Raw genomic sequence first — 24843 nt, forward strand, 5'->3', positions numbered from 1 at the left:
GAAAGGAGTAAACAGCTAAGTGAAAGTGAAGGAAGAAAAGTAGTAAAGGAGGAAAGCAAGAGTGGTGACAGAACAGAAGGAGTGTGCAAAAGCCTGAAGTAGTCCAGCTGTGTGCAGGACAGGTCAGCAAGGTCAGCAATGGCGGTGACTGTCTGGAGGGGGACCGTTTGGAAGTTCCTGGAAGGACCCCGGAGGCTGTGTGCCCGGCGGTCTGGAGCAGTGTTCCGAAGGACAGTCAGCACCAGGGCAGGGGCCTCTCGGACCCCGGCAAGGCTAGGAGTCGCCAGAATTTGCCAAATCCGTCAGTGAAGGGGACGTAGATCCCCCAACAACCAAGTCCCGATTGAAGGCAACAGCCCAGCCAGTGTAAGAGAGACGCCGCCACCGCCAAGGCACCAGTTTCTCAGGGCCAGCGCCTGCGGGCAAAGAGTAGAGCTCCTCCGGTCCAGCTTGAAGCCGGGGAGCGGGTTACCGGTGGGGACCCATCGCAACCAACAAGTACACAAAGGTGCTAGGAAGAGGGACATCACCGTCACCTACTGGGAGAGCAAGTGCAGCCGTCCGTGGGACCGTCTTACCAGCCGTTTGGTTTACCGTAAAAACTGTGTCAACGTCTCAGGCTGAGTGAGTACCACAGTGCCGCAAGGCACAGCGCTGCCCCCGCGTCCCTGCGCCCACCAGGCCCAGCACCTCCCAAGCCATCACCGGGCCCCGGGATCACCAACCCCTACCCACGGAGGGGCAACACAACACCTGGCTGCTCCGCATCACCATCCCCGGGATCCCCATATTGAGCAGCGGTGGTGAAATCACCACAACCGTGGGTGGCGTCACGGACAATAAACTATCCCCTCACCCAACAACCCCCTTTCACTCACGGGCGAGGAGTGCCGCTCGAGAAACCCCCGGGATCCGGCCCACCGCTCGAGCCACCACTGAGCAGCAGCCGCCGGACCCGAGCAGAAGGGGTGAGCGTAGTGTGCTGACACCCTCCTCCCCGCCCGCGACAGTGTCACGGACAATATCCCCCCAAACCGCACACCAATTCCCCCTTTCACTCACGGGCGAGGAACGCCGCTCGAGACCCCGGGATCCGGTCCACCGCTCGAGCCACCACCGAGCAGCAGCAGCCGAACCCGAGCAGTGGGTGAGCGCAGCGTCCCCTCCTCCGCCCGCGACAGCAACCCAGTTCTTAAGTGTGGAATATGAAGGGCATTGATCCCCCAATGTCTGCGACATATCACTATGAATATCCTTCACGAATTTTATCACCCTCTGCTCTCAGTTACGGTGAATATTGCATTTGTTTTCCCGCGTGCGTAGAACACTGTTGCCATAAGCAACAAACACAAAATTTTGAAAACATATATTACCTACATAAGGCTTTCAAGTGATGTGACATTCGTTGCCATAGAAACAAAAAAAGATCACAAAGCCAAAGACTTATCAGCAGCCCCTCGTAGTAGGATAATTTTTACGTTGATAATTTTGTATGGCTGTGAATGATCATATAAATATGCAAATGGCCCTTGGCAGAAAAAAGGCTGCTCATATCTGCCGTACAGCGTCCTCCTTCGGTGGATTTTGACGGATGTATGCTTCAGACAGGCATGGCAAAATGCAATGTGAAAAGAGCATAAATTATTTCATGTATAAGGTACTGGTATAAAGGTGGAATGTATTATGTTAGCCCTAGATCTGACAGGGGTTTTCGGATCAATGATGGCGCCCACCTCTCAATTAATGTAGAGAGTACAGAGACGTACAAGAGAAGCTGCGGGGACGAGGTGGCAGAGGTCCTCCGCAGGCTGCGCGGCCAATAATTCCACAGTGTGGTCTATATGCGCCCTATGGAGATTTTCAAAGTAATAAAATGTGCAAAGCATTCTGGGTTTTCCATGCACTGAAAAATGACAGAACCGCCACATTGTGCTACAATGGTTTCATCTTGTACAGAAAGATTTCAGATGTAGGAAACTGTAAATGTCTCAAATGTTCTAATGACAAAATATATAGAAATAACCCTGACAAAATGTTCTTGGAGGTGAGAATTGTGCCCAGGACCGACATCAGTGCTCCATTGTGTGTTTAAGTGTTAATTCAGGAGGTGGATGTGTAATAGTCATATTGTTAAGGCTCAGGCTGGGCCTAATCAATCCTTAAAGGGAATCTGTCAGCAGATTTTTACTACCTCATCTGAGAACAGAATGATATAGGCAAAGAAATCCTGAATCCAACGATGTATCACTTCGATTACTGGGTGCAGCCGTTCTGATATAATCAGAGGTTGTAGATTTGGCCACCTAGCAGAGCTGAGACAGCTGCAACTGCCCCACACCAGACTCTCTATAGACTATGAACAAGGATAGTGAGGTGTCAGTTGTCGCGGGCGGGGGCCAGTCCTCCGTCGCGGGGGCTGCTCGGGGGATCACGCTCGGGTCCGGTACCTTCTCCTTGGTGGCTCGAGTGGGGCCGGACCCGGGGCTCGAGCAGCGCTCCTCGCTCACGAGTGAAAATGAGGATTAGATTTTGGATAAAGTTCTGATTGTCCGTGACGCCACCCGTGGTGTGCGGTGAGGTAACGGAGCACTGCCGCTGACGGTTAAAGGATCCCGGGGATGGTGGTGGGCAGCAAGGTGGTGATTTCCCTCCACGGGTAGGGTATTGGTGTCCCGGGACCCCGTTAAGGTGGTTGGTGCAGGGAGGAGAAGGCAACCGCCTGAGAGCCGTGCCCCCGGTTGGACCGGGGGATGTTGTTACTCACAGTTCGCTTTGCAAGAAACTCACACAGAGTCAGGAATTAACCAGGAATTGCCGGTGTCCGTAAGTCCTCGGCGGGTGTTATTCGGATCACACCTGCGGTACAGCAGGCCCCTTTTCTTGCTCTGCAGCTAGAAACATTTGTCTCCTTCCTCGTTCTCTACTCTCTCTCTCTCCTCCTCCTCATCCAGGAACGGGGAGCCCACTCCCCTACAGTGATCCGGGCCCTCTCTTGGTACCGGCGAGCCACTACCCTGCCCCGGTCACCTCAGGTCCCTTCCTCATGCTTCCCTCTTTCACAGCAGCCGGGAACTTTCACATGCCAGTCTGCTCTGTTCCCTCTCCTCTCACACACTATTCCAGCCCTTCCCCTGCTGCTTAGTTTAGCTCCTACACTGGGGGGAGGGGTGTGTCTGCAGAACTGTACCAGTGTGGGATCAGATTACCAAGGAGGATTAACCCTGTGACTACCTGGTTTTGCCATGGCGTCACACAATCACAGGAGGAGGGGGCATGTCGGATAACATGGTACCTGCACATGTAAATGAGGGCTGTTTTGTACACCCTTACCTCAGGGCACCGTTACATTCCCCAATCAACATGCCGTGCTCCTCCCGTTAGCTTGAATGACAGCACTCGTTTGCCCAGAGAGACTGCCTTTTGAATAGAATTGGCCCGTCATATGTACCCCACCGGGGTTCAAGTGAGGGCATCATGGCTGGGGATGGTTGCTAGGCCTCAATATAAGGAAGTAAGGGGTTAATTGTTAAGCTCTGGTCAGAACAGATAGTTTACGGTAAGGTTAAGAGGATGGATGGGTCTATGGGGCTTAGGTGATTGGTGGGAGGAGCGCCCTTTGTGGGAGGAATAAAAGTAGGGGTCATCAGGGGGACTTCCATTCTCTGGTGGTGATTTGGGACCGGATGTCATGGCGCAAACTAGGGACAGTCTGGAGTGGGCCAAAACACACAACAACAGAGGTTACACCATGACAAACAAGGGGTATACCGGGGACACTTTAACAACGGAGGGTCCTAAAACTAGAGAGAGGGAAGATGTACACTTACCTGCCGCTGTACCCTACATTCCTAACCAGTCTCTATACAGGTTCCTCACCTGTCGCCAAGCAGGAACCTGAAGCCCTGAAAAGACCCTACAATATTCCCTGGCTAGTGAGTGGGATGCTAGCCCCACTGCTGCACTAGAACAACACACCGGGGAAGGAAGACATATGGGGAAAACATTACAACAGACTGCTGCAGGCAGCACCAAGCCCGCAGCCACCAAAGCAACTTCAGCACAGGGTTTCAGCAGCTCCTTCCACCTCCAGGACCATCATCCATATGCAAAAAATAACCGGCACCCTCTGCTGATAATATATAGGCACTGGGAGTGGTCTAAAACGGAAAGACCTCAGCTGGTAATTAGCCTGCTTGCTGGCAAGGAATATTGTCATTAACCCTACGACTGCCAAAGGAAAAGAAAACACGTTTAGGGTATGTGCGCACGTTGCTTTTTACCTGCTTTTTACCTGCTTTTTTGCTGCTTTTTCTTCTGCGCTGTTTAATGCCAAAATGGATGTGTTCTTCTATTCAAGCAAAGTCTATGGGAATTTGGGTTTCTTGTTCACACTATGTTGTTCAAAATGCTGCCTTTTTGTGGCAGAACTTTGGTCAAAAACTCAGCTTTGCAGTGCAAAACCCAAATGGCAAAAACAATTGACATGTTGCTTTTTTGAAAAGCTGAGTTTTTGACCAAAGTTCTGCCTCAAAAAGACAGCATTTTGAACAACATAGTGTGAACAAGAAACCCAAATTCCCATAGACTTTGCTTGAATAGAAGAACACATCCATTTTGGCATTAAACAGCGCAGAAGAAAAAGCAGCAAAAAAGCAGGTAAAAAGCAGGTAAAAAGCAACGTGCGCACATACCCTTAATGTTGAGACTCAACAATGAAAATGACTCAAGTCCTGAATCTGTCACTAGTCTCAAAATGCAAAGAGACAGCGGTGACACCGGACATCCCACCCATCTGCTTTATGGCTTGGTTTTAGTTTGGCATAAAGTGTTTTGATATCCAATTTTGTCACGACAGTCAGTGGAAAGGAAGGGGGGTTTGAAGGAGGATGGCTGCTCTGAAGGATGGTGGAAGCCCAGTGCAGGAATGGCAAAATCCCATAGATTCTGGCAGAATGCTAAGCGAGTCCCTACTGGGCTAGGTCTCAGCAGGACAGCTGGGTATGGGGGCAACATTCAGCTGGTGCCCCCGAGCCGAGGCAGTGCGGCTGGAGCCAGAGTGGAGGAGCTCTGTGGTAAAGTAACTGGTTGGAACCTGTGGAGCCTTCAATCTCCCCCTCCTTTCTAGTTTTCCCGGTAATCAAGGAGGACAATTTATGATGTTCATGTTATATGATGTTTTTGGTCAAGAAACAGATCTGCTGTGGCCATTATATCCAACGTCTCGCGGTGCGGAGTCTTTTTTCTTTATTCATTAGATGAGGGGTGGGTATTAGTCAGGTTATGATTTAATGGGTCAAATAGTCACATATTCCTCAAGTCATGAATCCCCAACTCTGCACAAGCGCACTGACACTGCAGGAGATCAGGAAGTGAGCGCACACACACACACACACACACACGTGCACTTTAATCCCTCTCTTTTCTCCAGTGCCCGCTCACTACAAACAGGATCACACAGGAGCAAGCAGACATGGGAGAGGGACGAGGGCGTGTCTGCACTGACAGTGTGCGCTCGCTGGGTTCCTGCATTGTCAGTGCGGATTTGTAAGGCTTGGAATTCAATTGAGACTGCGCTCATTCTGGGAAAGCGAGTGCTGTCAATCAAGCTAAGGGGAGGTGCACGGCATGTTGATTCACGGGAAGGAATGATGCACTGAGCCCCTGGCCATGCCAAAGGTGCACTGAGGAGCCCCCCTTTTCATATGCAATAAAACAGCTTTTCTATACAATTCACAAATGAGAAAATATACTATATAGATTGGTTTTATTAAGACTAAAGGCCGCTTTACACGCTGCGACATCGCTAGCGATAGCACCCGCTCCCGTCGTTTGTGCGAAATTTGGTGATCGCTGCCGTAGCGAACATTATCGTTACGGCAGCGTCACACGCACATACCTGGTTAGCGACGTCGCTGTGACCGCCGAACAATATCTCCTTCAAGGGGGAGGTGCGTTCGGCGTCACAGCGGCGTCACTAACCGGCCGCCCAATAGAAGAGGAGGGGCGGAGATGAGCGGCCGGAACATGCCGCCCACCTCCTTCCTTCCGCATAGCCGGTGGACGCAGGTAAGGAGATGTTCATCGTTCCTGAGGTGTCACACACAGCGATGTGTGACGCCGCAGGAACGACGAACCACCAGCGGCATGCACCACCAACGATATTATGGAAAGGAGCGACGTGTCAACGATCAACGATTTTTCACGTTTTTGCGATCGTTGATCGTTGCTTCTTGGTGTCCCACGCTGCGATGTCGTTAACGGCGCCGGATGTGTGTCACTAACGACGTGACCCCGACGATATATCGTTAGCGATGTCGCAGCGTGTAAAGCCCCCTTAACACTGCAGGGATCACACAGGCACGCTCCACATCAAGCTTCTTCTGGTACCCCATACCCGGTACTGCCGGACGTATCGCCCATTGCTGTTACACCACGTTTGGTGCCTTTTTGACATGACCATTTACTCCAACGAGATTATATGACAAAAGGGGATGTGAAAATATAATCCTTTCTCAGAATTTACCCTGCCTGACTGTCTGCCGGACATCACGGCAATATAGAATAAAAGTCTGCATTCCCCGAGGAGAGACATTTAGAACATTACCCTTTCCAGGATCAGGGGTCCTCCTGACGATTAATACCCTCGTTACCCTCATTATGGAATACATGTCAATTGATTATTGACGCGTTACGTGTGATAATAGTCCAATCTGACGAAGGCCCGAAGGACGAAACGTCAATTGATTGTTTGGACAAACACATGTACCATCTATCCAGAAAAAATTTGATCAGTAAAGAAATGTTTGATACACGCAACTGGATTGTCTCTTAAAGGGGTAAACAGTGTGCCGGAGTTCTCCCTTGGAATTTTGATACTATTTTCTCCTGAGCACCCGTGTTTCAGTGACACAGAGCCTTATCCTCATATTTTATACTGCCAGTTTCTGGAAGACAACTTCTTCAAGCAGTGGTACAGGAAGAAGTCATATCGTTCAAGAAAAACATGATTTTCCTGCAGGGCAATACTCCATCACATGCATCCAACTACTCAACAGCGTGGCTGGCCAGTAAAGGTCTAAAAGATGAAAAAATAATGACATGGCCCCCTTGTTCACCTGATCTGAACCCCATAGAGAACCTGTGGTCCCTCATAAAATGTGAGATCTACAGGGAGGGAAAACAGTACACCTCTCGGAACAGTGTCTGGAGGCTGTGGTGGCTGCTGCATGCAATGTTGAGCATAAACAGATCAAGCAACTGACAGACTCTATGGATGGTCGGCTGCTGAGTGTCATCAGAAAGAGGTGGCTATATTGGTCACTGATTTTTTTGGGTTTTGTTTTTGCATGTCAGAAATGTTTATTTCTAAATTTTGTGCAGTTATATTGGTTTGTTAAGTTGCTTAATAATTCTGCACAGTAATTGTTACCTGCACAAACAGATATCCTCCTAAGATAGCCAAATCTAAAAAAACCCCACTCTAACTGCCAAAAATATTAAGCTTTGATATTTATGAGTCTTTTGGGTTGATTGAGAACATAGTTGTTGATCAATAATAAAAAAAATCCTCTAAAATACAACTTGCCTAATAATTCTGCACACGGTGTAGAGCTCCGAGTTGAATAAAGCCGAGATGTCCAAGCCTAATCTCCAATCCATTCAATGTCTATGGGACTGCCAGAGAAAGCCGAGCACACCGTCACTCCATTCAACATGGGGGGCTCTGCCGAGCCCGAGTTACAAATCCCTGATTTCAGGATTGTAAGTGCTCCCATAGTGGTACCCCAGTGATCCCTTATTCTTGAGAAAAAATGTTAAGGTGCAGAAATACAGCATTCAGTTGAACATTCCATAAATTCACAGATTTTCCATGAATCTGTAAGAAAAAAATTCCATATGAAATAGGAGACATATGGAAGCAGACTATGGGCCCAAATATACAAAATATCAAAGACAGTTACTCTACAAAATTCAGGTTAGGTCTGAACTATGGCAGAACTTGAAGGCCACCAAATTTCCCAGAGTAACCTGAAAATGGTTTTAGGATTGAAGGCGTGTATGGACTTCTATGGTTACATTTTACAAATCCATACAACATAAACTCATAATACAGCCATGGATAGGAGTCTGAAGCATAGTGCAGAGTAGTATAAAAGCATCTAGGACCACCAATGCCAAATCTGTAGCGGGGTATCAGGCGATGTTCAGCTCTGCACACACCTGCACACTGCTGTGTAACACTTCTGCATTGTTCAGCCAGAGCCGGGCATCGGCTGGTTCAGGTTCACTGGTCTTCAGCTCTGCAGGAGTTAATTCATGCAGGCTGCTAAGTAGGACCTAAGTGCTCAGGTTGCTAATTGCCAAGTGCAGCTGTCACTTCCCTATTTAAGGCACTGCCTACCTCCATGAGGTGACGATGATAGCTTCAGTTTTTACTCCAGCGATCCCGGTCTTTGTGCTCTTCCTGTGTATGGTGATCCGTGCTGCGCTTCTGAGTGGTGTGAGTGTTCCCCTGTTGTGCGTTACGTCCTCCCCGTCTTTGTTACTCCCCAGTACACATACTGTGTGTTTTGAGTGCTGTGTGTACAAGGTTCAGTTCTCCCTTGTTCGTGTCATTTTGTGGGGTTTGGTTTTTGTGTTTTCCAGCCCGCCCCGAGGGTGTGGGAGAGGGGGAGTAACATCAGAGTCCGTACAGGAGTTAAGGGTACTTTACACGCTGCGACATCGCTAGCGTTTGCTAGCGATGTTGAGCGCGATAGCTCCCGCCCCCGTCGCTCGTGCGACATCTGGTGCTCGCTGCCGGAACGAACATTATCGCTACGGCAGCATCACACGCAAATACCTGGTCAGCGACGTCGCTGTGACCGGCGAACAATCCCTCCCTCAAGGGGGAGGAGCGTTTGGCATCATAGCGGCGTCACTAAGCGGCCGGCCAATAGAAGCAGAGGGGCGGTGATGAGTGGGACGTAACATCCCGCCCACCTCCTTCCTTCCTCATTGCCGGTGGACGCAGGTAAGGAGATGTTCGTCGCTCCTGCGGTGTCACACATAGCGATGTGTGATGCCGCAGGAACGACAAACAACATCGTACCGGTGGCTGCAGCGATATTAAGGAAATGAACGATGTGTTAAAGATCACTGTTTTTGAACGATTTTGCAATTGTTGATCGTCGCTCATTAGTGTCACACGCTGTGATGTCGCTACCGGCGCCGGATGTACGTCACTAACGATGTGACCCCGACGATCTATCGGTAGCGATGTCGCAGCGTACTAAGGGTCACGCTGGGGGCTCAAACCTTCCTACCATTAAACCTACCTTCAAGATAAGGGACAGTGCAGGGTCACAAGTCTTAGGGCCAGCCTAGGGGCCCCTGTCCTGTCTCCATTTACCACATGACACGGGTTTTCCAAACTAAGATGTGCCATCTATAATACTGTTGTCTTTGGACAAGGGGCCTTGGGGCACAGCAGTTTGGTGGTTGGCATTGTAGCCAGATTAACCTAATATTACATTTTTGTGGATTTGTGAACACATTTCTAGATGTAATGAATGAATAATACAGAACAGAAGGAGCAGTGAGAAGAATATAACCATACACAAGAATTCAGCTATTGTAACAGTTACAAGACAAAGATAACTGCATATGATCCACATGGGGACACTTCAAGGTCGTACATTTCCCAATCATTATGTTTGGGAAATGCCCTTTAATGAGCGCGGCGCTGTCCGTGCGGCTGTTATCTGCTATTTGTGAGATGATACAATATTCTGCCGGCCTCCAAAAAAAAGAAAAGAAAGCTTTCAGCTTGTTTATATCCATTTATAATCCGTCCTGTGAAGTATCGCTAGATCATTAGACAAAGTGTAAGATGGGAAAATGGACTGGTCTTCATACCACACATGAGAGAACTTGTCTTCTGTACCCATAGGCTTAACGGCCATTATCAGTATCAGCCGTATAGCTGTGATAATGAGTTTCCACAGAAGAGTTATTTTACTCCAGGGGTTTTTTTTTTTCATAATGTGTAAGCAGAATAGCGACAATCACAAGAGTCACATCTGAGTCTACGTCAGAGACATACACCGGGAGGGTCCCCCGATGTTCCCATCCCGGCATACCCCGGAGGATCCCCCGATGTTCCCATCCCGACATACCCCGGAGGATCCCCCGATGTTCCCATCCCGACATACCCCGGAGGATCCCCCGATGTTCCCATCCCGGCATACACCGGGAGGGTCCCCCGATGTTCCCATCCCGGCATACCCCGGAGGATCCCCCGATGTTCCCATCCCGACATACCCCGGAGGATCCCCCGATGTTCCCATCCCGGCATACACCGGGAGGATCCCCCGATGTTCCCATCCCGGCATACACCGGGAGGGTCCCCAGATGTTCCCATCCCGGCATACCCCGGAGGATCCCCCGATGTTCCCATCCTGGCATACACCAGGAGGGTCCCCCAATGTTCCCATCCCGGCATACACCGGGAGGGTCCCCCGATATTCCCATCATGGCATACACCGGGAGGGTCTCCAGATGTTCCCATCCCGGCATACACCGGGATAATCCCCCAATGTTCCCATCCCGGCATACACCGGGATAATCCCCCAATGTTCCCATCCCGACATACACCGGGATAATCCCCCAATGTTCCCATCCCGGCATACCCTGGGATGATCCCCCGATGTTCCCATCCCGGCATACCCCGGGAGGGTCCCCCGATGTTCCCATCCCAACATACACCGGGAGGGTCCCCCGATATTCCCATCACGGCATACACCGGCATAATCCCCCAATGTTCCCATCCCGGCATACACCGGGAGGGTCCCCCGATGTTCCCATCCCGCCATACACCGGGATAATCCCCCAATGTTCCCATCCCGGCATACACCGGGATGATCCCCCGATGTTCCCATCCCGGCATACCCTGGGATGATCCCCCGATGTTCCCATCCCGGCATACACCAAGATGCGTCGTTCAAACCTCTGTGTTTGCACAGAGTCCCGATTGTGCTCAGACAATATTGGGAACTGGACCTTTACAGCACTGCTCCAATGTTGTTATTTTTTCAGAGCTGGAGTGGAGCTTTAAATCTAAAACCCCTGCCCATGTTCTTATACTCATACTCCGGCATTTCCATACATTTTTGGCGCTGCTCCAGTCCTATGGCGCCATCTTTTGCCTGTAACTTCTGACTGGCCGAAAATCAAAAGCTACATCTCAAGATCTCAGTGTAAGGGGTACTTTGCACGCTGCGACATCGCAAGCCGATGCTGCGATGTCGAGCGCGATAGTCCCCGCCCCCGTCGCACATGCGATCTCTTGTGATAGCTGCCGTAGCGAACATTATCGCTACGGCAGTTTCACATGCACTCACCTGCCTTGCGACGTCGCTCTGGCCGGCGACCCGCCTCCTTATTAGGGGGCGGGTCGTGCGGCGTCATAGCGACGTCACACGGCAAGTGGCCAATAGAAGCGGGGGGGCGGAGATGAGCGGGGCGTTAGACGCGGTGACGCAGGTAGGAGATGTTCCCCGCTCCTGCGGCTTCATACACAGCGATGTGTGCTGCCGCAGGAACGAGGAACAACATCGTACCTGTCACAGCTGCCAAATTATGGAAATGTCGGACACTACACCGATGATACGATAACGACGCTTTTGCGCTCGTTAATTGTATCAAAAAGGATTTACACACTATGATATCGACTGCGACGCCGGATGTGCGTCACTTTCGATTTGACCCCACCGACATCGCACCTGCGATGTCATAGTGTGCAAAGCCCACTTAACTCTAGGAGAGTCATAGACGAGGCTCCCATAGACTTGTACTGAGTTGTGACCTCCGGCAAGCTTCATGAAACACTGGAGCTGCTGGCAGATAACAAATCGACGGAGATCAACTGAAGCGACACTGGAAACAGATGAAGACAGCGGCAGATGAGTACAAAGCAGGAGGCAGGGGGCTTACATTTAAAGCACCACTCCAGAGGTGAACTAAAAAAAAAAAAAGCTGGAGTGATGCATTAAAACAAAGGTTCGTGTTTAGCAAAATCATGCTGAAAATAAATAATAATAATAATAATAATAATAATAAAAACATTTACACAGCATCATTAATTCTATAGCACTTTACATACATCAGCAACACTGTTCCCATTGGGGCTCACAATCTAAATTCCCTATCAAAGAGGCTGTTTTCTGTTTTTGGTAGTGATCCTGGGGATGGGACCTGAGGGTCCAGAATTTTACATTATAAATGCTGGTCAGTATGTGTAATGTATTAGAATTTTTAATAAAGGTTTAGTGATTATCCCCCCCCAAAAAAAAAAAAAAAAAAAAAATTCTAAATAAAGTCATGCCCTCTAAATAAAATGCCTCCAATACATATTAGAATAATGTTGATATTGCAGGGTTCGACCTACACTTTACACTTCGTCCTGGGTGAAGCATTTCTAAGCGAAACGCACGTCAGGTGCGATGGGACTGACTTTCTACTCTCTAATGTGACCCACATCTGCTTCTTCTGTGTTGGTATTTTATACAATGTATACTGTTTGAAGTTTATTTATTGATTTCCCCTTAGGCTATTTTGGCCTTTTCATATAGTAATTTTCCTGTTATTCTGTTCCTTATATTATGTGGATATTTGTGTGTCATGCAAGGTATGATGAAGAACCAAGTGAACGGAAGGGAAACCCTGTGCCTAGGGAAAGAGACGATGGTGACCCCTGACCAAACCTACTGCTGGTCCCTGGGACCCCTCACCACCCTAGATAGGTTTTGCACCTATGCGACGAGCCAGATACCTGACCCTAAGTATCCCTAGTGCTGGACCCTAAATAGGGAACAGATGGGATGAGCTCTTCATCAACCCCACTACACACTATAGATGATGCACAAGCAGGGCACATGAGGGAAAATGCATGAACAACCTATCTACAGATGACAACAGTAGAAGTTCAGCAAAGTTTTCAGCAAGGATACCCCAGAGGAGTACAAGCCACTTGCTTGCAACCAAGGCTTGAATGAACTGAAAATATTACCAACACCAGTCCAAGGAAGAAATGGATATTTAAGCACCAAGATAATGCTGATGATCAGCAGCTGGGTGGAAGGCGATCTCCTGCTGGGTCCAAAAAAGAGAGATGAATCCAGCAGGAAAGCTCCCTATACTAATGAATACTGACAGCAGGAACAATGGAAAGTCATGGAGCATTATGCACAGGCAAACGCTGTGACCTTCTATGACCAGAAACTACATGACTGTCTGTCACCCTTGACAGTACCCCTCCCCCTTCTATGAGTGGTCTCCAGACTTTCAGGATCAGGCCTATCTTGATGGGCCGCATGAAATTAATGATCCAATGTTGTGATATTAATATCCGATGCTGGGACCCATATGCTTACCTCTGGTCCGTAACCCCTCCAGTGCACCAAGCATTGAAGGGAATGACGTAGAAAACGAGTGTCAACATTTATAGCTATTTGAAATTCCAAATTAGCATCAACCATGGTTGGGGCTGGCAGTAACGGGGACGGCTCCAAAGGATCCAAATACTTTTTGAGCAGTGCAAGCCACCTGCTTGCAACCAAGACTTGAATGAACTGAAAATATCACCAGCACCAGTCCAAGAAAGGAAGGTTATTTAAGCACCAAGATAAGGCTGATGATCAGTAGCTGGGTGGAAGGCGAGATCCTGCTGGGTCCAAAAGGGAGAGAGATAAATCCAGCAGGAAAGCTACCTATACCAATAAGTACTGACAGCAGGAACAATGGAAAGTCAGTGAGCATTCTGTGCAGCCAAACGCTGTGAACTTCTATGGCCAGAAACCACATGACTGTCACCCGTGACATTGTGCTTGCATAGAGATTTGTTCCTGTTTTCCGCCCTCTCCTATAGGAGGCTTGCTCTATTTGGATCCAGTCATACAATCTTGCTATATAGTATCCGCGTATATGCTGTTTGATTAATACAACATACCCGAAAGCTGCGTGTTGGAATTCCGCCTACGTAACTTATCTTTAGCAATACTGGACAGGTATCCCCCAATATATCAATTTTTACCCTAGAGATGAGCGGATCTGCTGAAGTTTGGGTTTTGTGGGTTCAGTCGAACTTTAGATAAAGTCCGGTTCTGGACCGGGACTTGACCCGAAACGTATTGGAAGTCACTGATTGGGCAAGTTCGTGGCCCCGCCCACATACACCAGCCATATAGGGGGGGGCAGGTGTGCAGAGTTTTCCCTCCGCCCATGTGCAGCTAGTGTTTTCCCATTTTAATTATTTTTGTACATACTACACCCAATAACACTCTCTTTACACATAAAAAACAACAAAAAAAACAACAACAAAAAAAATAAAAAATAATTATTATAGATATATACTTCTAACCACAGAACCTTCCCCATGAAAAATTGGGTAGACGGGTCGGACTCTGACTGTGTGTTCCCCAATATGGCCCGCTTTCCCGCACTTTTACTTTATATACCCCCCCTCTCTTTTGACCCTCACCTTTTGCCCCGACCCTAACAACCTATGGTTGCTTCTTCTCATGGCCCAAGCCTGGTCATACGGGCCTAGGCTTCTCCTGCTCAGCTCCGGCCCCTTCTTTATATGCAGCCCTGTATGAAGGGGACATTGGACCTGGAGGAGCCATATTTTATTCTTGATGCCATCACCTAATAATTTCACAAGTAATCACAATTCCTTTTCAGACCAGCGCTGAGGAGATGATTCCTGCATTATTCACATCCTTTTCATTACTAGGTCACATGCCTCAACCCAACCTCACCCCCGGGGGGCACAGACAGAAGGGGCCCCTGTGCAAGAACGATATAGGGGCCCTTTACAGTCCAAGAGCTCGTAATGCACAAGTCCTCCTGCTTCGGAGATGGAATGGGGCCCCCTCACCTCCCGGGCCCCGGTGTGACTGCACATATTATTATTATTATTATTATTTATTATTATAGCGCCATTTCTTCCATGGCGCTTTACAAGTGAAAGCGGGTATACGTACAACAATCATTAACAGTACAAGACAGACTGGTATAGGAGGAGAGAGGACCCTGCCCGCGAGGATCACAGTCTACAGTTGCAATAAGGCTAGTTTCACACTTGCGGTTTTTTCCTTCAGTCGCAATCCGCCGTTTTGGAAAACAGCAGAACTTGTTAACGGATGTGTGCTGCTTTCCATCCATAGACTTGTATGGACGACGCATTGCGACTGATGGCCCTGCGTTGCATCCGCCGGCCGACGCTGTGTTGCATCCGCCGGGCGGAAAGAACACAGCATGTAGCATTTTTCTGCGCTTCCCAGAGCGTAAAAAACGCAAAGTGCTGGATTCCGTCGGTGTCCATCATTTTTATATAATGGAAGCCTATGGGGGCGGAATCCGTCGGAATCCGTCATTTGACAGATCCGTCTTTACACAACTGCGCATTCTCAGTTGAGTAAATTCCGGGAAAAAAAAAGCTACAACGGATTCCGTTGTTTTGCAGGATCCGTCGCATCCGTTACATCCGTCACACAACGCAATGCGATGGATGCCGCGCGATGCAAGTGTGAAACCAGCCTAATATGTCCGCCCCTGAACCTCCCGATAGAAATCCAACCGACCTCCCTCATCTTGCAGATTTTTAACATAGACATGATGAGAAAAATATAAATTGTTTGTTAATTTACATTTTTTTTTTTACATTATCAGCATTGTGGACACTAAAGCCCCCCATACACATTCAGTGTCAGACAGAGGCGGCAGTGGCCCACCAATAACTGACTCTAGGGGGCCACTGATCAACCACATGCAAATATTACAGTCACAAATCTTAACCTATGCTTCTATATATTAATATACTGGGTAGCTTGTAAAATTAATTATGATACTTTATCTGTACATAGTGAAACAAGTGTATAGTGACAGCTATTGATTATGTTGGGGGGAAGTGACATATTACTACAGAAAGGCCCACCAGAGGATTCCCCGGCTCTCCAGTGGGCCAGTCCGAGCCTGTAAACAATATATGGCTGAACGATGCTCCGGCTGCAGCCATGTCGGCCGACTGTCCCATACACAGATCTTGTTTGGCCGGGTGCTCCGGTGTTCTCACATTTGTCTCCCGGAGAACAATGCATTCGGCAGTCCAAAATCAAACATGTGCAAGCGACATCTCTCCTGTGTTGGCCGGTGCTCCATACACATTGGGCCATCAGCTCAACCCGTCAATATTGGTTTTCACACATCACCAAATACAAACAATTAAGCAACAAACAGGAATACATGAATATAGATAATCAATTCCAATGCTGGAAAAATCATTCATGGGACATAAATCACCATAAGCATCCATAGTGCCTATACCAGGGGCTTATATAATGGTGGCCGCGCATGCAGAGTGCCGCGCAGACATCACACGGCCTGCAAACTGTATCTCCATGTACACTATATGGTGAAAAGTATCGGGACACACGACTTAAATCGCCAAGGGTGCATAACATCCAACACACATAGCGGTACAACGGATCACCCACAATCACCAATGTGAGAACGGTGCAGCAGAGCTGAGTTGTGATCACTACTCACTTCAAACGTTACGACCTGCAGATCCGTGTAGTAATGCATACATTTGAGTTGTGCAAAACGTCAAAACTTGAGTAGATAAATGCTTTTCATTTTTATTAAAACAGCTAAGGCTTCATGCAATGCCACTTATTACAACGGCAAATCAGCTCTGCTACATCACTACCGATTGCAGCTGAGAGGTTCAGTTTTTAATACTATCTCAGCTAATGCGTCCTCTATCTGAACGTCAGCTCTGCTGCCTTAGTGCAAAAGTATCAATTTGTAATTGAGCAGATTCCAATTTAAGGAAGAAAATTACTAGTTATGGGAACAGTAGCTCGGCTCTGCTACATCTCTGTAAGCGCCTAATTGTAGACAGCTCTTACTTTTACATGAAATTACCGGCTTGTATGAACATGCACACCGTGCAGACGGGTCACATTTCATCCAGAGCCAATGCATTTAATCATTATGGAAACATTTCACATGTATTGATATATACTGCATAAAAGAAGCAGCAGAGCTGGATTTGTCATTTAACCCTTTGAGGCTGCATTGATTGTGCATGGCGACGAAATTAAGTTTGCGATCCTACAGGGGTTCACGCTGCCATGCAAAAAAAAAAAAAAGAAGGGTCCTAAATAGTGGTGAGTGGGCACTACCATGCTCAGGTGCACTGTACTCGTAATTAGTGATGAGCGGGCACTACCATGCTCAGGAGCTTGCATGAGCTCGACTCGAGTACAGAGTATAATGGAAGTCAATGGGGAAATTGAGTATTCTTCCAGATCTTGCATTTTACTTGGTACATGAGTCGCACCCGTCCAAGTGTCCGACTGTTCGTTACGAGTACCAAGCGCCTGAGCATGGTAGTGCTCGCTGATCACTAGTTACGAGTACCGAGCACCCAAGCATGGTAGTGCCCGCTCATCACTAGTTACGAGTACCGAGCACCCGAGCATGGTAGTGCCCGCTCATCCCTAGTTACGAGTACTGAGCACCTGAGCATGGTAGTGCCCGCTCATCAGTAGTTACAAGTACTGAGCCCCCGAGCATGGTAGTGCCCGCTCATGACTAGTTACGAGTATTGAGCACCCGAGCATGGTAGTGCTCACTCCTCACTAGTTACAAGTACTGAGCACCCGAGCATGGTAGTGCCTGCTCATCACTAGTTACAAGTACCGAGCACTTGAGCATGGTAGTGCCCGCTCATCACTAGTTACGAGTACTGAGCACCTGAGCATGGTAGTGCCCGCTCATCACTAGTTACGAGTACTGAGCACCTGAGCATGGTAGTGCCCGCTTATCACTAGTTACGAGTACGGAGCACCCGAGCATGGTAGTGCCCGCTCATCACTAGTTACAAGTACCGAGCACCTGATCATGGTAGTGCCCGCTCATCACTAGTTACGAGTACCGAGCACTTGAGCATGGTAGTGCCCGCTCATCACTAGTTACGAGTACCGAGCACCTGAGCATGGTAGTGCCCGCTCATCACTAGTTACGAGTACTGAGCACCTGAGCATGGTAGTGCCCGCTCATCACTAGTTACGAGTACTGAGCACCTGAGCATGGTAGTGCCCGCTCATCACTAGTTACGAGTACAGAGCACCTGAGCATGGTAGTGCCCGCTCATCACTAGTTACGAGTACTGAGCACCTGAGCATGGTAGTGCCTGCTCATCACTAGTTACGAGTACCGAGCACCCGAGCATGGTAGTGCCCGCTCATCACTAGTTACGAGTACTGAGCACCTGAGCATGGTAGTGCCCGCTCATCACTAGTTACGAGTACAGAGCACCTGAGCATGGTAGTGCTCGCTCATCACTAGTTACGAGTACTAAGCCCCCGAGCATGGTAGTGCCCGCTCATCACTAGTTACGAGTACTGAGCACCTGAGCATGGTAGTGCCCGCTCATCACTAGTTACGAGTACTGAGCACCTGAGCATGGTAGTGCCCGCTCATCACTAGTTATGAGTACGGAGCACCTGAGCATGGTAGTGCCTGCTCATCACTAGTTACGAGTACCGAGCACCTGAGCATGGTAGTGCCCGCTCATCACTAGTTATGAGTACGGAGCACCTGAGCATGGTAGTGCCTGCTCATCACTAGTTACGAGTACTGAGCACCCGAGCATGGTAGTGCCTGCTCATCACTAGTTATGAGTACCGAGCACCCGAGCATGGTAGTGCCTGCTCATCACTAGTTACCAGTACTGAGCACCTGAGCATGGTAGTGCCCGCTCATCAGTAGTTACAAGTACTGAGCCCCCGAGCATGGTAGTGCCCGCTTATCACTAGTTATGAGTACTAAGCCCCCGAGCATGGTAGTGCCCGCTCATCACTAGTTACGAGTATTGAGCACCCGAGCATGGTAGTGCCCGCTTATCACTATTTATGAGTACTAAGCCCCCGAGCATGGTAGTGCCCGCTCCTCACTAGTTACAAGTACTGAGCACCCGAGCATGGTAGTGTCCGCTCATCACTAGTTACGAGTACTGAGCACCTGAGCATGGTAGTGCCCGCTTATCACTAGTTACGAGTACAGAGCACCCGAGCATGGTAGTGCTCACTCATCACTAGTTAAGAGTATTGAGCACCCGAGCATGGTAGTTGCCCGCTCATCACTAGTTACCAGTACTGAGCACCTGAGCATGGTAGTGCCCGCTCATCACTAGTTACGAGTACTGAGCACCCGAGCATGGTAGTGCCCGCTCATCACTAGTTACCAGTACTGAGCACCTGAGCATGGTAGTGCTCGCTCATCACTAGTTACGAGTACTGAACACCCGAGCATGGTAGTGCCCGCTCATCACTAGTTACGAGTACCGAGCACCCGAGCATGGTAGTGCCCGCTCATCACTAGTTACGAGTACCGAGCACCATCACTAATCCTACAATACGTCTTAATACACATTATAACATGTTCACCACATAAACCCACAAGCCAATGCGGATTACCTATCATGTTATGCAAAACCAAGGCTTGAGCCAAATGACAAACTCGGCTCTACTGTGTCCGACAAAGTCAGCTCTGCTGAACCTGACCTCTTGAAAGCATTTAAAAAGCTATTAGCACATCAGCATGAAGAAATCCAATATTAACTCCTGCATTCTACTCTGCAGATAGGATCTGGCGGATAAGACCTGTCTGTAATAGGTGACTTATTTCTTAAAGGGGGGGGGTGTCTGCATTTACCTGCGGAGGGTGACAAGGTGTCCTGCAAAGTCGCAATCCAAAGCCAGATCCTGGGGGAACCTTTGTACTCCGCTGCCGTCTCGTCAGGTAAATGCCGGCGCCATCTCCCCCTGCACTTTCTTGAAGACTGCTCGCAGCTTGTGCGACTTTCTACCGCTGCAACATGTTGCTTCTGCTGCCTTGACATGCTCTCCCCGAGCGTGACATCACAGCGTCTCCATGGTGACTACACCCCACCTGCCAAACCACTGCTCACCACTACAGGCAATGGGAAGGAGAACAAAAAAAAGTTTCAAAAGTTTTTTTTTTGTTTTTTTTTCCAAAATAGTTTTTTCTAGCACATCCTCCTTCCTGAGCTGTCAGCGCCTCTGTCCTCACAGGGCTGGGTGTGCATGTCACTGGTGAGGGGGGCTGATGAGCACCACTACAACAATGCCCTCTCGCTACTGCCCCTCCCCGTCTGACAATGTCCATATATCTGCTGAGCAGTGCCACTAGGACATGCTGCCAGCTCTGGAGGCTTCCACTATTCTGCCCCAGCAGGTTTTTCTCTTTTTTTTTTTTTTTTTTTTCCTCCTATTAAACAACTTTGTATTGTACGCTATTATTATACTTTTATGTTGATTTTTATTTTTTTCAACTTTTTTTTTCCTGTAAAAAAAAAAATATACATATATTTTACTTCTTCCAATAAGTTCTTATTTGGTTTTCTCAAATGAAAACATTTATAACTTTTTATAAATGGTGGTAACATCAGAATGATATGCCGGTGGAAGGAGACTTATAAGGCATACAATTACACTTTTAGGGCTGCTTCTCACTTGCGAGTTTCTCGCAGTAGAGCAATGGGAGAAAATCTCGCATTGGAATCGGACACATGTTAGTGAATGATTCAGCTCTCATCTGCGATTTTTTTCTCAGTCCAAATCGGACTGAGAAAAAAATCGCAACATGCTGTTTTTTTGCGAGTTTCAACTGCGAGTTTCTCCAATGCAAGTCTATTAAGGGAGCGTGTAAAAAATCGGATGTCACGGGACGGCACTCACACCATCCTAGTGACATCCGATTTTCTAAATACATTTCTCGCATGTTTCCTAAAACACTGGAAACGAGTGATGTCTCACAATGTCTGTCAATCACTATTCTCTGTCAGTCGGTCTCTCCCTCTCGGTCTCTATTCTCTCTCTGTCGGTCCGTCACTATCTCTGTCCCTCTCTCACAGTCTGTCGGTCAGTTTCCCCCCCTCTCTCATACTCACCGATCCCCGATCCCCGGCGCTGCACGGCGTTCACACTGCTCCGGCGGCTTTTACTATTTTGAAAAAGCCGGCCGCTCATTAAACAATCTCGTATTCCCTGCTTTCCCCGCCCACCGGCGCCTATGATTGGTTACAGTGAGACACGCCCCCACGCTGAGTGACAGGTGTCTCACTGCACCCAATCACAGCAGCCGGTGGGCGGGTCTATACTGTGCAGTGAAATAAATAATTAAATAATTAAAAAAAATGGCGTGCGGTCCCCCCCAATTTTAATACCAGCCAGATAAAGCCATACGGCTGAAGGCTGGTATTCTCAGGATGGGGCGCTCCACGTTATGGGGAACCCCCCAGCCTAACAATATCAGCCAGCAGCCGCCCAGAATTGCCGCATACATTATATGTGACAGTTCTGGGACTGTCAGCCGTATGGCTTTATCTGGCTGGTATTAAAATTGGGGGGGACCGCACGCCATTTTTTTTAATTATTTAATTATTTATTTCACTGCACAGTATAGACACGCCCACCGGCTGCTGTGATTGGGTGCAGTGTGACACCTGTCACTCAGCGTGGGGGCGTGTCTCACTGCAACCAATCATAGGCGCCTGTGGGCAGGGAAAGCAGGGAATACGAGATTGTTTAATGGGCGGCCGGCTTTTTCAAAATAGTAAAAGCCGCCGGAGCAGTGAGAAAGCCGTGCAGCGCGGCGCCGGGGATCGGTGAGTATGAGAGAGGGCTGCTAACTTCAGTCACTCAGGGGATTAGCGGTCACCGGTGAGTCCTTCACAGGTGACCGCTAATCAGGGCGCGACACAGACAGAGCCGCAGCATGACAATGAAATCGGGTTAAGTTCACCCGAGTTCATTCTGACAGTGCGGCTCTGTCTGCTGTCATCTGCCATTCAGCTCTGCTACATGGCTGTCTGTGTCTGCTGTCAGCGGCCATGTAGCAGCGCTGAATGGCAGATGACATAGTAAAAAATACGCATTACACACGCATTACACACGCTAGTAAAATCTCAGAAATAGCATCGCACTTGCGTTGCACTCGCACCTAACGTGAACTAAAATCAGCCGAGTTTTTTTCAGCCCAGTCGGACCGATTTTACTCGCATAGATGTGTTTCCACCCTTACTTTTACAGTCTGCTGATTTTTATTTTTTCAACTTTTTAAAGGAATGTTTCCTATAAAAAAAAAAAATCTCTATTTCTTTCAATAAGTTCTTATTTGGTTTTCTGATATTACAACATTTGTAAGTTTTAATAAGTGGTGGTAATATCAGAGTGACATGTCGGTGGAAGGAGACTTATAAGGCTGTGTGCGCACGTTGCGTTTTTTAATGCGTTTCCGCAGCGTTTTGAACTGCAGGGTTTTAATGCCAAAATGCATGTGTTTTGTTTTCCACGCAAAGTCTATGGGAAATAGGCATATTGTGTGCGCACTATGCGTCCAAAAATGCTGCGTTTTTTGTGACAAAAATTTGTCAAAATCTCTGCGTTTGAAAAAGCAGCATGTCAATTGTTTTGAGCGTTTTGGAAGCGTTTTGGTAACATAGAAGTCAATGAGAATTATCAAAACGCATCCTAAATAAAAAATCCTAGCATTATTTTTGATGCAAAACACATGCTTTTTTTGTCAAAATCAAATCATGCGTTTTTGGCATTATACTGAGGTCAAGAGGTCTCCTTTTGCCCTCACATCCAGCCCAACCCCAAAAAAAAAAGAGTCTAATAATAATTTAAATTTAATTTTTAAATAAATATGAAATATCAATAATCTCTTCCTGAAAATTAACAGTGTATGATTTAAAGTATGACATTTTTTATTTTTTTTCCTACTGTTTGAATGTTCAAACTTTATTTAGTAGTGTCTTTGTATTGAAAACGCATCTCAATTTAAGCACTGAAAATGCATGTAAAACGCGGTCAAAACGCTAGAAAAACGCATGCGTATTTCCTGCGTTTTTGTGGTCAAAACCAAATTTGACAATGATAAATTCTGCCAGAGGATGCGTTCCTTTCTGCGAGGTACAGAATGCAACGTGCGCACATAGCCTTATGCTTTTCAGAGAATTAAAGGGGTGGTTCATTACTGAGCATTAGGGGTGCTTTACACGCTGCGACATCGCTAGCCGATACTGGCGATGTCGAGCGCGATAGCACCCGCCCCCATCGTACGGCTGATATTATGTGGTGATCGCTGCCGTAGCGAACATTATCACTATGGCAGTGTCATACGTACTTACCTGCCTAGCGACGTCGCTGTGACCGGCAAACCGTCTCCTTTCTAAGGGGGCGGTTCTTTCGGCGTCACAGCGATGTCACTAAGCGGGCGCCCAAACAAAGCGGAGGGGCGTAGATGAGCGGCCGTAACATCCCGCCCACCTCCTTCCTTCCTCCTTTTCCGGTGGAGGCAGGTAAGGAGATGTTTGTCGTTCCTGCGGTGTCACACATAGTGATGTATGCTGCCGCAGGAACGAGGAACAACATAGTTACTGCAGCAGCAACGATATTTGGGAATAGGGGGGATGTCACCGATTAGCGATTTTGCACGTTTTTGCAACGATTCAAAATCGCTCATAGGTGTCACACGCAACGACATCGCTAAAGAGATATATATATATATATATATATATATATATATATATAAAATTCACATTCAGGTATGGGAGTTTTAGGGCAGCGTTCCCCAACTCCAGTCCTCATCCCCCCCAATAGGTCATCTTTTCTGGATTTCCTTACTAGTGCACAGGTGATGAAATGATAAACTTGTAGAATACTAAGGAAATCCTGAAAGCATGATCTTTGATGGCTCTTGAAGACTAGATTTTGGGACCCTCTTAACACGCCCGTGCACAAAACTAACGTGTGAAGGACAGCAAACACATACAATTAAGGCTACTTTACACACTGCGATATCGGTCCCGATATCGCTAGTGTGGGTAGCCGCCCCCATCTGTTGCGCGACACGGGCAAATCGCTGCCCGTGTCGCACAACAGCCGTCACACATACATACCTGTCCGGCGACGTCGCTGTGACGGGCGAACCGCCTCCTTTCTAAGGGGGCGGTCCGTGCGGCGTCACAGCGACGTCACTGAACCGCCGCCCAATAGCAGCGGAGGGGCGGAGATGAGTGGCCGGAACATCCCGCCCACCTCCTTCCTTCCTCATAGCGGCCGGGAGGCAGGTAAGGTGAGCTTCCTCGTTCCTGCGGTGTCACATGGAGCGATGTGTGCTGCCGCAGGAACGAGGAACAACCTCGTTACTGCTGCAGTAACGAGATTTGAGAATGGACCCCCATGTCGCCGATTAGCGATTTTGCACGTTTTTGCAACGATGCAAAATCGCTTATCGGTGTCACACGCAACGGCATCGCTAATGCGGCCGGATGTGCGTCACCAATTCCGTGACCCCAACGACTCCGCATTAGCGATGTCGCAGCGTGTAAAGCCCGCTTTAGGATATTCCCATGAACCCATAGACTTGCACTTTTTAGTTTGATTTGTGACTCTTAGCAAAATTGTACAGGTCTCCCGTCTCCGTGATGTGGGTCACTCTGAGAGCAAAAAGGCGCGGAGATGTGAACAGCCCCATAGACATAGGGTATGTGCCCACCATCAGGCTTCCTGGCGTTCGGAACGCAGCGTGTTTTTCTGTTGCGGAGATGTTGTTATTCTGTGCCGCAGAACGCAGCGTCCGTGATCATGATTACGGACACAGCGGACTTCCGCTGTGTTCTCCCAATGAGAACTCTAGTGTCACCAGAAAAATAAATTGACATACTGCGGGTTGGAAAGCTATGCCGCAGATCTGATTACAGAG

At 48.3% G+C, this 24843-nt stretch overlaps 1 protein-coding gene across 4 annotated transcripts in view; it reads right to left on the bottom strand.

The window, feature by feature from the left end:
* KIAA1217 (KIAA1217 ortholog) overlaps positions 1-24843 on the bottom strand; it is a 979280-nt gene that overhangs the window by 367439 nt on the left and 586998 nt on the right. The window contains exon 1 of one of the 4 annotated variants that reach the window (XM_075315559.1): positions 19765-19835. The exons of the other annotated variants lie outside the window; for them this stretch is intronic. The gene's annotated coding sequence lies outside the window, so the exon portion shown is untranslated. Of the gene's footprint in view, positions 1-19764; positions 19836-24843 lie in introns of those variants that run through there. 4 annotated transcript variants of the gene reach the window in all.

This window comes from Anomaloglossus baeobatrachus, chromosome 6, assembly GCF_048569485.1.
Source record: "Anomaloglossus baeobatrachus isolate aAnoBae1 chromosome 6, aAnoBae1.hap1, whole genome shotgun sequence".
NCBI lineage: Eukaryota > Metazoa > Chordata > Amphibia > Anura > Aromobatidae > Anomaloglossus > Anomaloglossus baeobatrachus.